General features: G+C 34.8%; 1 protein-coding gene across 2 annotated transcripts in view; it reads right to left on the reverse strand.

Moving 5' to 3' along the window:
• The window catches only part of LOC133526203 (uncharacterized), a 327,454-nt gene that overhangs the window by 116,643 nt on the left and 198,762 nt on the right, over positions 1–12,049 (reverse strand). The window lies entirely within an intron of this gene.

Here is a 12,049-nt window from a genome sequence, read left to right on the forward strand (position 1 = left end):
TACTATGTTTATTTTATGATCTGTGTTTTCCCACTATAAAAGTAAAAGTTAAAAATAGACCGTTCACAACAAATTGGCTCACTAAAGGCTTAAAAAAATCTTGTAGAACAAAAAGAAACCTTTATTTCAATCTTAAAAAATTAAAATTTAATAGGCAAGCCATGAAAAATCAATATAACAAATACAACGCAATATTAAAAAAATGTATGTTAAAAGCTAGGAAAATTGTAAATACTAATTACATTCAAAACAGCAAAAAAAAATGTCTTGCCACTTGGAAAGTAATATCAACATCTTTGTCGGATATATCGCATGAAAAAGATATACAAGCTTTAGAATCGAATAAAAATATATTTTATAATCCCTGTGATATCTGTGATATTTTTAATACTCACTTTATAGAGTCTACAAAGTCTGACAAGTTGTCACAAAACTTACCTCATAGAATTAAGTCTGTACTACCCAGTGAGAAGTCATCTTTAAACCATGCCACAATATTTTTAAGCCCCGTCAATGAGCAGGAACTGTTTAATATAATAATGTCCTTAAAAAATAGCAACGCAAGCGGTTACGATGGCATTACTACAAAACTATTGAAACTATGTGCTTTTGACATCTGTATTCCCCTTGCTCATGTAATAAACCTGTCATTTGTTGAGGGTGTTTTTCCAAAACAACTGAAAGTCTCTATAGTTAAGCCTTTATTTAAAAAAGGTGACAGGCTTGATCCAGGCAATTATAGACCAATAGCATTAATCCCGATTCTATCAAAAATATTTGAAAAGGCTTTCTACATTCGATTAAAAAATTTTTTAGCAACGTTTGACATACTCTGCCCGGAACAGTTTGGCTTTCGGGAAAACAAGTCTACAACAGATGCTTGTTTCGAATTAGTAAGATACATCACAGAAAACTTAAATAATGATGTTCCAGTAGCGTCGCTTTTCCTAGATATGACAAAAGCATTCGATTTTGTTAATCATTCGACACTTCTCAATAAGCTTGAACATTACGGTATCAGAGGCAGAGCGCTCGACTGGATCAAGAGTTATTTGACAGATAGGATTCAATGTACAGAGATCAGTAGATTTACTGAATCAAATAATGTAATGATCAGGAAAGTATTTAAATCTCAGTACAAACTCAACCTCCGCGGTGTCCCTCAGGGAAGCATTTTGGGCCCACTTCTCTTTATTGTCTATATTAATGACTTACCAAATGCAACTCCTAACAAGGTAATAATGTTTGCAGATGATACGACAATATTGGTGAAATGTGATAATAGGTCGACATTTAATCAAGATGTAAATAATTCTTTAACTGACATTATAAATTGGATGGATATGAACGATTTAAAAATTAATATAAGCAAAACTAAATTTATGCAAATTACTTCTTATAATTCAAATAGTTTACCTGTTACAGCTCAGTACAACAATGATAAAGTAGATGAAGTATCCACTGTCAAGTTTCTAGGATTTACCATAGATAAGCATCTGCACTGGAAAGATCATGTCGAACAAATTTGCAACCGGCTAAACAGATTTGTGTTTGCTCTCCGAAGACTCAGGGACACGGTCTCATTAGGGGCTGCTCTGACGGCTTATCATGGATACGTGTCCTCTGTTCTTCACTACGGGCTAATTCTGTGGGGTAGGTCTGTCAATGTAGAGAGAGTTTTTAAAATACAGAAAAAATGTGTAAGGGCTATTTGTCATGCTAGTCCTGATGATCCTTGTGTTCCCTTATTTGAAAAGCTGCATATTCTTCCCTTACCCTGCTTATACATAAGAGAAATATCTTTATTTGTTAATAACCACCGTGCACTTTTTTCTAAACGTAGTGATGTTATGCATAGGCAGAAAAGGCAAAAATTTGTAAATCTACTTTTTAAACCACGTGGACGTAAAATGATTTATGAAAAAAATGTATATAACATGTGTATATTAATTTATAATAGACTACCTGATGACTAAAAGATACTCAGAGGCAACATATTCAAGCGTAAGTTGACTAGCTGGCTTTTGGACAGATGCTTTTATAGTATTAAGGATTATTTGAATAACTGACTTTGCAATTATTTTTCATTGACATTTTCATATTTTTTACTAATTATTATATTATTCTTAATTCATGTTTGTATTGATTTATGATTTGATGTTAGAATGTGCTCCTCTATAATCTATAATCTTTGCATGTCTGCACGCAGACTGAATACACCGTGCACTTTTTTTTGTACCAATATGATCTGCATGTATATACGTGTATTCTGCGCAAATAAATTCTTTGAATCTTTGAATCTTTGAATCTTTGTCTGTCACGTTCTAACAAGTATGTAAGTGCGAAAGTGACAGGCAGTGACAAGTGATAAAAGTGCTTATTCTTTGCAAATAAATACATACATACATACATACAACCATCTCCCACCGCTGACGTTCGATTCAGACTTTATAACTTGTTTCGATTTCAAATGGTTTTGATACGACTTTCACGATCGTCCTGGTGATTGGCGTGCATTCTCACGTACGACTTTCACTTCAATGCGCTCGCACCAACCAGCGTGAGCGATCTTCACAGTAATATCAAAATAAAGATATTTTCCAAGTAGGCATATTACAATGCACTTATGGGGCTCCCTGCGGTTTTCATCGATTTTTGACAAGTTTTGAGCCGTTACTGTTATATTTGCAATACAGATAGAATTATAAGACAAACGGCTATCGATTCTTCAATCTTATATCTCCATTCTTGTCTGCCGGATTTTGAAAGAAATGAATACTTATTTTTTTATGATATCTTTAAATATTGTCTAAAAACACACCTTTTTCGTAACTCGATGGCTGTGTAGGCTCTTAAATATACGAAATCTACATATTTGGGTTGGTCTTTGACGTTTCTAAAAACTGGTCAGAGATTTTAATTTTATACTACCTACTTGTATATCGTCGTTGCACATTCCAAATCTGATAAGTGCGCGATTTTAATTAAATGAATTAATACCTTATGTGTATTGTTGCTAGGTAACTATTTGTCGATCAAAAATCGAGCACATACCTGTACCCCTAGTGTAAATATTTTCGACAGCGAAACGTGACGTACGCGTTTGCGTTAAGTGTCATTTTGTATGAGATTTTTGACTTTCCAAAACGTCCCGCTCGGCGCGCTGTTCAAAAACCCATACAAAATGAGACTTAACGCAAACGCGTACGTCACGTTTCGCTATCGACTAAATTTACACTAGGGGTACAGCTTTGGACAGCGCAGCGACGATATGTAAGTCGAGTGACAATGCAATTTTATGGTAGCATCGATATAATCTGATGATGGAGACAGAAGCTGTCATTGACGCTAATCGGTTAAAAAATATATATTTCAAAAATGTGCCATATTCGCATTTAATTATAGGAAAATTACACTCTGTTAACAGAAAATTAACTCAAAATTTGTGACATATCCAACATTTTTGTCATGTCATACATTGTACGACATGTACTCATCAAAAACGGATATGGCAATGATAAAAATGATTTTATTTCATGATTACCACTATATTCAAAATATTTTGATGGTACTAACATACACTACTGATATCAGAATGATCTTTAACTGATGTTATTCAGTGTATTTCGTTCGTACTTTTCCGTACATGTACCATCAGCCGTAAAGTACATGGCGACTTTATCAATAAATTCATTCATAATTTCTTCATGCAATTTCGCAGCTCACTGTACCAATTGGCACAGGCAAGATGGCACGGTACCAAATATGTAACATGATTTTTGGACCCGGGTATGTCCTTAAACTACGTCCAAAAAAGAGGTATGGGCACTGTGAATGTCATCTCGCTTTGTGTGGTAGGGCACAGCACAGCGGATGTCATTCCAGATCTAGAGCAGAGCCCAACTGGGGAAGTACCTCCACCTTACAGAAAACCGCAGCCAAATAACACTAGACCCTACTCATAGTGTTGTGTTCCTGCCGGTGAGTAAGGTTGCCAGAAATCAACGAGGGTGCGTGGTATTAGGGTCGGCAACGCGCATATTACCTCTGGAGTTGCAGGCGTCCATAGGCTACGGTAACTGCTTACCCTCAAGCTGGCCGTATGCTTGTTTGCCACCGACGTAGTACTAAAAAAAAATCATTCTGATGTCAGTGTACGACCGAATTGGCTTGTAATGCATAATGCACGTGTAACGTATTCTTTACCTTGGCCCCCAACCTGACATTACCATACAATGGCGTGGCGTAGGTCGGGGTGCCGACAGCTTGACAGCTAATGTCAAGTTTAAATGTAATTGTTGTATGGAAGTCATTCATGTTTGTAACAACTGAATTAAAAAGAAATCGGTTTCAGTCAACAGAAAGAATGGTGTGGAAGCCTGTTTGATAAGATACGTTATAAGGAATCTGTTCTTTATTTGTGATAAGATATAAATGATAGATCATATTCACATTGACAAATTGCAAATAGAATTGCGTACGGCCAGATTTTTTTTTACTCTGTTTACTTTTTTTTGTTATTTAATTGTTTAATATTATATCAAATGAAAGCTTATTTTATACGTAGGTCACTAGATAAGTTTTGCAATAGAAAAATATGAAACAATGAGTTGGCCTATCACATATATACTGTGACTACTGTGTGTTACTGTGTGTGTGTGTTACTGTGGGACTTAGTCAATTTGTGTAATAATGTCCTATAATATTTATTTATTTATTTATTTATTTATATATTTTTTTAAACTATATTTCCATAGACAATGTTTGGATGGAAAACATTTACTTTATTTTTAATTTACTTATTAAAAATTAGATTTAAACTTTGAAAACGTCGGCGTGGGCTAAGGCCGATTCACGCATATTTTATTAAATACAGCATTTTCATTTCATACAAAGTTAATATTTTTAATAAGTAAATTTAAAAATAATGTTAATGTTTTCCAGCCAACATTGTCTATGGAAACATAGTTTTAAAAAGTATATGCGATAGGCCACCTGTTTGTTTCATATTTGTCTATTGCAACACTTATCTAGTGACCTATGTATATAATCTAACTGTAAAAGGTTGCCTTATTAAAAGGTTGGTCCAGTCCACGGTTTTCCAGATTTTAGATAAAAATCGGTTTATCTAGGCAGTAGGCACTCTTACCCTCTCCACCTCAGCGCTAGATGCGCGTCGCGGCTACCCATTTCTTCATCATGAAAATGCTTGAAGCCTGTGCGTGTATCGGAACTTAATTGGGGAAGATGATGACGTATTTTCTCCTTAATGACCGGCCCGCCGGACGGAATCTCGAACCTTTAATATCCGATCCGGACCGACAAAACGGCGTGTCATCCGGCAACAATATATTACGGGCTAACTTAATCTAATGCTCTGGCAGGGCTCTGTGGCTTGGAAATAGTTTTGTGTTTGAAAACCGGAAGACTGGTAAACTGTTTAGTGGTTGTTTTGATGTTCCGACACAGCGAGTGGGTAAAAAACTCTTTATTATGGTTTTAGGTTACGCGACCTTTCTATGGACATAATAAACATACTTTAAAGCCTTTATACACATGTTAAAACCTTCTACTTCTTAAAATTTCTACGAGTAGTTATAATTAGCATTAGAAAAATGTGTCAAATGGTTAACTTTTGTAATATTCTCATGAAAAACGCTGGTTTTTCCGAAGGTTTTTGACCCAATTTCAGTCCAAATTATTATATAGGTAATTACAATACATCATTGCAATAAATGTAAAAAATGCAAAGAGTAGCTAAAAAAATCGGCAAATTTACAACCAAATGACTGACTGAAAAAACAGGATATACTCGTACAATTTATTTACCCATTACCTAGTTTACATGCAAAAATTATGTTCGTTCCGCTTTCACGTCACACGGCTGATTTCCGCCATTTTGGATAAGTATAGCGGCTCAATAGTTATAGGTATGCAAATCGTATGGAAATGAATGTATGTTCATTTAGATTTGTAACGTTCATCTGTTTGTTTGTTTGTTCAGAGTTTCACATATTAACGCTAGTTTCTATACGGAGTAAAAATAGCGTAAATTACAAAATTCTCAAATGAATCTACTTATATTCACGTTAATAGCACCATTTGGTATTGACCGAGCGAGCTGAAAACAAGTTTTTTGGCGACTTAGTTTTTTTTTTCTAAATGGCGGAATCGTTGGGATACGTGAAGTCTAAGGTCCGTAGCTCACAGAGCCAAAAGTTTACATATATAACATAACCTTTATTAAAATTTACCTAGGTAGGCGCTCAAATGTGATGACGACGACCGGTCTGGCCCTGCCTATGAAGCCGATGGTCCCGGGTTCAAATCCTGGTAAGGGCATTTATTCGTGTGATGAGCATGGATATTTGTTCCTGAGTCATGGGTGTTTTCTATGTATTTAAGTATTTATAAATATTTATATATTATATATATCGTTGTCTAAGTACCCTCCACACAAGCCTTATTGAGCTTACTGTGGGACTTAGTCAATTTGCGTAATAATGATCTATAATATTTATTTATTTATTATTATAAATGTATTTAAAACTACATGTTAATAAAATATAATTTGAAAACTACTCTAAATTTAAACTCCTATTCTACATACATTTGATCCGATTCGATAAAAATGTGCTGTTAACTGTACAATTATATTCTCAACAAGAAAGAAAGTGTACAGTTAACCATATAATATAGTATAATCTACATTGTATCGCCAGAGGCCATAGTCAAATTAACAGGTTCGCTGCAGATATGCCAGTATTAAAGGCCGGTTTACACTATAGGCTAGGATACTCGTATTTGCAATAAACAAGAGTAAAAAACCGGCCAAGTGCGAGTCGGACTCGCGCACGAAGGGTTCCGTACCATTATCTATACAAACGGCAAAAAATTACGTTTGTTGTATGGGAGGCCCCTTAAATATTTATTGTTTTTTAGTATTTGTTGTTATAGCGGCAACAGAAATACATCATCTGTGAAAATTTCAACTGTCTAACTATCACGGTTCGTGAGATACAGCTTGGTGAAGGTGACAGACGGACGGACGGACGGACAGCGGAGTCTTAGTAATAGGGTCCCGTTTTACCCTTTGGATACGGAACCCTAAGTAATTTTAATTACTGAGTAAAGTTAGTTAAATGAAGAACTGAACAATAAATCAGAGTTTTAGTAATTTTATATTTAATTCGCTGTAAGAAAAACAGAAATAAAACATGTCTAAATGCAATTAACATATAAGTTTTTTTTTAGTTTCTGTATCTATTAATTACTATTTATTTTGAATTAAATATACTGTTAGATAATACATTCATATTATGTTTGTTTTAATAGTACAATATTTATTTAAAGAGTGCGCTAATCATACTTTACAGTATAGAAATACCAAGACTACTCCACAAAAAAATTTAAACTCAAAATTTGCAATTGTGGCGCAATCTAGTGAGGTTTATACATATAAGTAATTTAATTGTACATAGGTAAACTAATATGCTTTAGACGTGGCTAAATATACTCTGATGTATGAAAAAGATTGAAATGGACAAGAGTAAAAACAGTACTGCAAAATACCTACTTTGATAACGAAACGAAACTAGACAATTTTATCCCAACAAAAACATTTTCATGTAAAATGTTGCCAAGACGATGCCATAAGGCTCGGACGGTCAAAAAGTTATCAGTACCTACTAGTGTAAATTTATTCGATAGCGAAACATGACGAACGCATTTGCGTTAAGTGTTATTTTGTATAGGATTAAGAAACAGCGCGCCAAGCGGGACGTTTCAGAAACTCAAAATCCCATAAAAATTACACTTCACGCTAACGCGTTCGTCACGTTTCGCTATCGAATAAATGTACACTAGGGGTAACAGATCTCTTGTAGAGCCAAGCTTCTAACTCTACAAGCACTAACTTCACAAACTCTACACCTTATAGTCAAAATATTTATGTCTTGGCTGTTATGGTTTCCCATATCCAAAACAACCTATTATCGTGCTAAGTATAGTTAGCTACTAACGTATGTCTAAAGCAGCTTTGTGAGCTATCTTCTTGCCCTGGGCTCCACGGAAGACCAGCGCTGTAGCATATATAAATTTATAGGTAGCTACTAACGTATGTCTAAAGCAGCTTTATGAGCTATCTTCTTGCCCTGGGCTCCACGGAAGACCAGCGCTGTAGCATATATAAATGTATAGGTAGCTACTAACGTATGTCTAAAGCAGCTTTATGAGCTATCTTCTTGCCCTGGGCTCCACGGAAGACCAGCGCTGTAGCATATATAAATGTATATGTAGCTACTAACGTATGTCTAAAGCAGCTTTATGAGCTATCTTCTTGCCCTGGGCTCCACGGAAGACCAGCGCTGTAGCATATATAAATGTATAGGTAGCTACTAACGTATGTCTAAAGCAGCTTTATCAGCTATCTTCTTGCCCTGGGCTCCACGGAAGACCAGCGCTGTAGCATATATAAATGTATAGGTAGCTACTAACGTATGACTAAAGCAGCTTTATGAGCTATCTTCTTGCCCTGGGCTCCACGGAAGACCAGCGCTGTAGCATATATATGTTAGAGCATACGCTGAGTGGTGTCCAATTGTAGCCTCTATTACAGCATCATCGCTGTAACTATTGCATGTTAGTATAAGTTACAAGTAGTTATAACTGTTTAGTGTGTTAGATCTTCTTTCTTACTTTTTTTTTGTTTTCTAATGTGGTGCTGTTTGTAGATGGTTTTGCAATAAACGTTTTTCTATTCTATTTCTATTCTTTAACTCTGATCTCCGATTGCCGCACAATTGCAACGTGTCTACATGTCTGTACTGTACACCAGCTGACAGGCAAATGATTTCCAAACAGATAACTATGTAGGTGTTTACCATAATCACTTGGTAGCCAGGGGACGTTATTTAGCCAACTGTACATAATGAGGTGTTGAATTCACGCCGCCGTGTTGCGAACAGGATTATTAAGGATTGATATGCAAAAATCACCTTTATGTTGATACAGTTTAGCTGCAGATTGGTCGGTAGATGTCTGAAAAGATAGATACGGCAGAAATACTGATTTGTGCTGTACTTAGCGCAAATAGCGTGGTAAGGGAAATAAAGGTTTTTAATACTAGCTATTTATTGTTGGCTGCACTTTTCTTTTAACAGACAACTAATAAAATCATCGATACAAAAACCCAAATACAATTTTGCGCAAGATTGCGCTGCTTCATCACAGAGTTCCTTTGGCCACCTCCTGTGTACATCATCAGATCAGCTTGATACCATAATATTGCATTGTCACCTAACTTACATAATGTATACTCTGGCACACCCGTCAGGCGGCATTTTTATTTAATTGTAGGCGTTGTCTTCCCATAGAATAATTTGAATTTCGCGCCTTCTTCTACTGACAAACTGGGTGTGCCAGAGTATATGTATGTGAAGTTTCAGCTCAATCGAATAATGGGAAGTGGGTATAGTAGTTTGCAAGATTTGACCCGAACATAGATACATACAAATATTGCAAGTTAAATAAAAGTTGCAAATAAAAGTTTACAATGCTGCCGGCTACATTCCTGCAAGAAAAGGTTAACTTCCGAATACCGGAATTGAAGAGGATTATTATCGAAATTTCGGGATCCCGGTATTAATTTTTTAAATTTTAATTTTGTTAAACACGTGATGAAACACGATTAAAACTAAAAATTATACAAAAGAAGACGGCTGCAGCTACAGAAAATGTACCCACTTAAAGATTATATGAATACACTGTATATGGGTAACAAAATGTTAGAAACATGACATTCCTATTACTATTTGACTGATTTTAACTAATATATATTGTCCTCCTCATCGATTTCGATGTCGGCGACCCCAGCATATTATGTGAGGTATTTTGCCTGTTATGGGCTCTAATGTGGCTGGCCAGGCCAAACTTGGTCTTAAAGACCCTTTTGCAGGCGTTACAATAGAGTTGACCAGATGCATTGTACGTATACGCGTAGGATGGCTTCGGCCTCTCTTTGCGTTGTTGGCGTTTGGATCCAAACTATTGAGGCAGTTAACTAATATAAAGATTTTTAAATAGTCAACTTTACCGGTATTCATTTCGGAATTCCGGTATTGAAGGTCAATATCCTATCCTATTGAATGCCCTAGTTGCAAGTGGAACGTCACCAGCTACATTACTCCCGCCTCTGCCAGTAGACCCATCTAATTGGCGCGTATCATGCGTGCGCCGACTGTACCGTAACACATTTGCATATTGAATGACGGAACTGGATATGTGGATGATACGGCAGCTAACCGCCTAATCATTTAGGGTTCCGTGGCTATTCTATTTGAACTATAATTTATAGTTTAAAATTGGTATAAGTAATATATTGGAATATCTATCAGATAATAAGAAACATTGATTAAAATAACTTTAATAACATTTTCTTTGCTAATTAGTACATTATAAATTAAATTAAATTAAATTTAAATATCAAATGATATAAACTAACATACATACAATAATAAAAAAAATAAAAGCTAAAAAATATTATTATTTCTTAATAATTGGGAGGCGTATTAAGACTTGTAAAATTTGATTACAATTTCATTTTAATCTTACTGCGTTTTTCTAAGATGAAACTAAAAGTTGTATGTACCTATTTGTAACCTAGAAAGCGTTCCAAATAAGGGGTGGTTCTTTTGTTTTTAACTATTGTATACACGTTGTTTTTTTTTTAACTCCGTTAACTTCGAGGTATGGCAAATGCACTTAATTTAAGCAGACTGAATTGGATATTTAATTTTCAACTTGTTTTATTTATTATATTTATGTTTTTTTTTTTCATAATTTAATGCTTGGTATAGCGTTATTGTAACTTCAGCGTGCTATTTAACTTAAACAAACAATTGAAAACTTTGACATATCAATATCATTTCGAACATTGATCGTTCGAGATAGTACTTGCGTTTAGTAGCAAATGTAAAAACTTGTACTAAACACTAATCAATATGTAAACAAGCCCTAAGGCAAGTGTACACCATAGGGGCCTTATTTTTGATTATCTCCGAAATGAAGTTAATTAGAATACCGGTGTCTTTGAAAAAGTAACTTAATTTAACCTCAGGAGTTAAAGCTTTCAAGAGTCATCAATATTACAAGTTGCCCCGAGTCATTAACATTACCTACAAGTAATTTCGCCCAAAAAATGTTGGTACTTATCTAATTTATCTTGATTTAAAAAATAAAAATAAAAACTTAACATGTAAAACGTACTGAACTCCTCAGTTTGAACACTTTATGGCAAACCAATTACAATATAGGTTGATAATGTAACGATAAGTCGTCATGCAATTTCCTTTATTGTGTTTTTTGATCGAGCTCATTTGTTTTGGTAATTAGTGTTAATGACCCCGGGGAAACAGGCGAGGTATTACATATTGTAAAATGCGTTTCTAAATAGGGTGTTTTGCTATAGTTACATGAAGTATCTATTTTGAAATTATTATACTTTGGCAAATCCAGTTTGTTAGTAGAAAAAGGCGCGAAATTTTATTTTCTATGGGGTACAATTGCCAACCCAAAATAATGTATTTTTGAAAAAATATTTAATAAATATTGCACTTAACATAATTTAAATTTAGAAAAAAAGTGTATCTTTCTTATCACCCTTATTTATAAATGTTGTATTGAATTGTAGAATTAATTGAATTTTTGAATTTTGCAGTGTGCATACCAATTTCAATAACATTTCTCAGAGGAAATAAAAGACAAGTTAATAAATCTTTACGTTTCCTTAAAAACACTTCTCAAAGTGGCAACGAATAAAGAAACCTCTGCTTTGAACACTTTTTGTGAATAAAGAGCTCCGGAAAGTTATTTTAAGTACAGCTAAGTCTCCAACAAACTACGCTAAGAAAACCCTTTCTGGTCGTGTACACATTCCCATTGTTACCGAGCGCTTAGACGATCGTATGTAACCTGTGTACAGTAAAAGGATACGGTCTATCTGAGGTGGGAATGTAAACGCTTCAGGTAGATTTCTGATAATCTTTATATA

Source organism: Cydia pomonella, chromosome 16 (assembly GCF_033807575.1).
Source record: "Cydia pomonella isolate Wapato2018A chromosome 16, ilCydPomo1, whole genome shotgun sequence".
Classification (NCBI taxonomy): domain Eukaryota; kingdom Metazoa; phylum Arthropoda; class Insecta; order Lepidoptera; family Tortricidae; genus Cydia; species Cydia pomonella.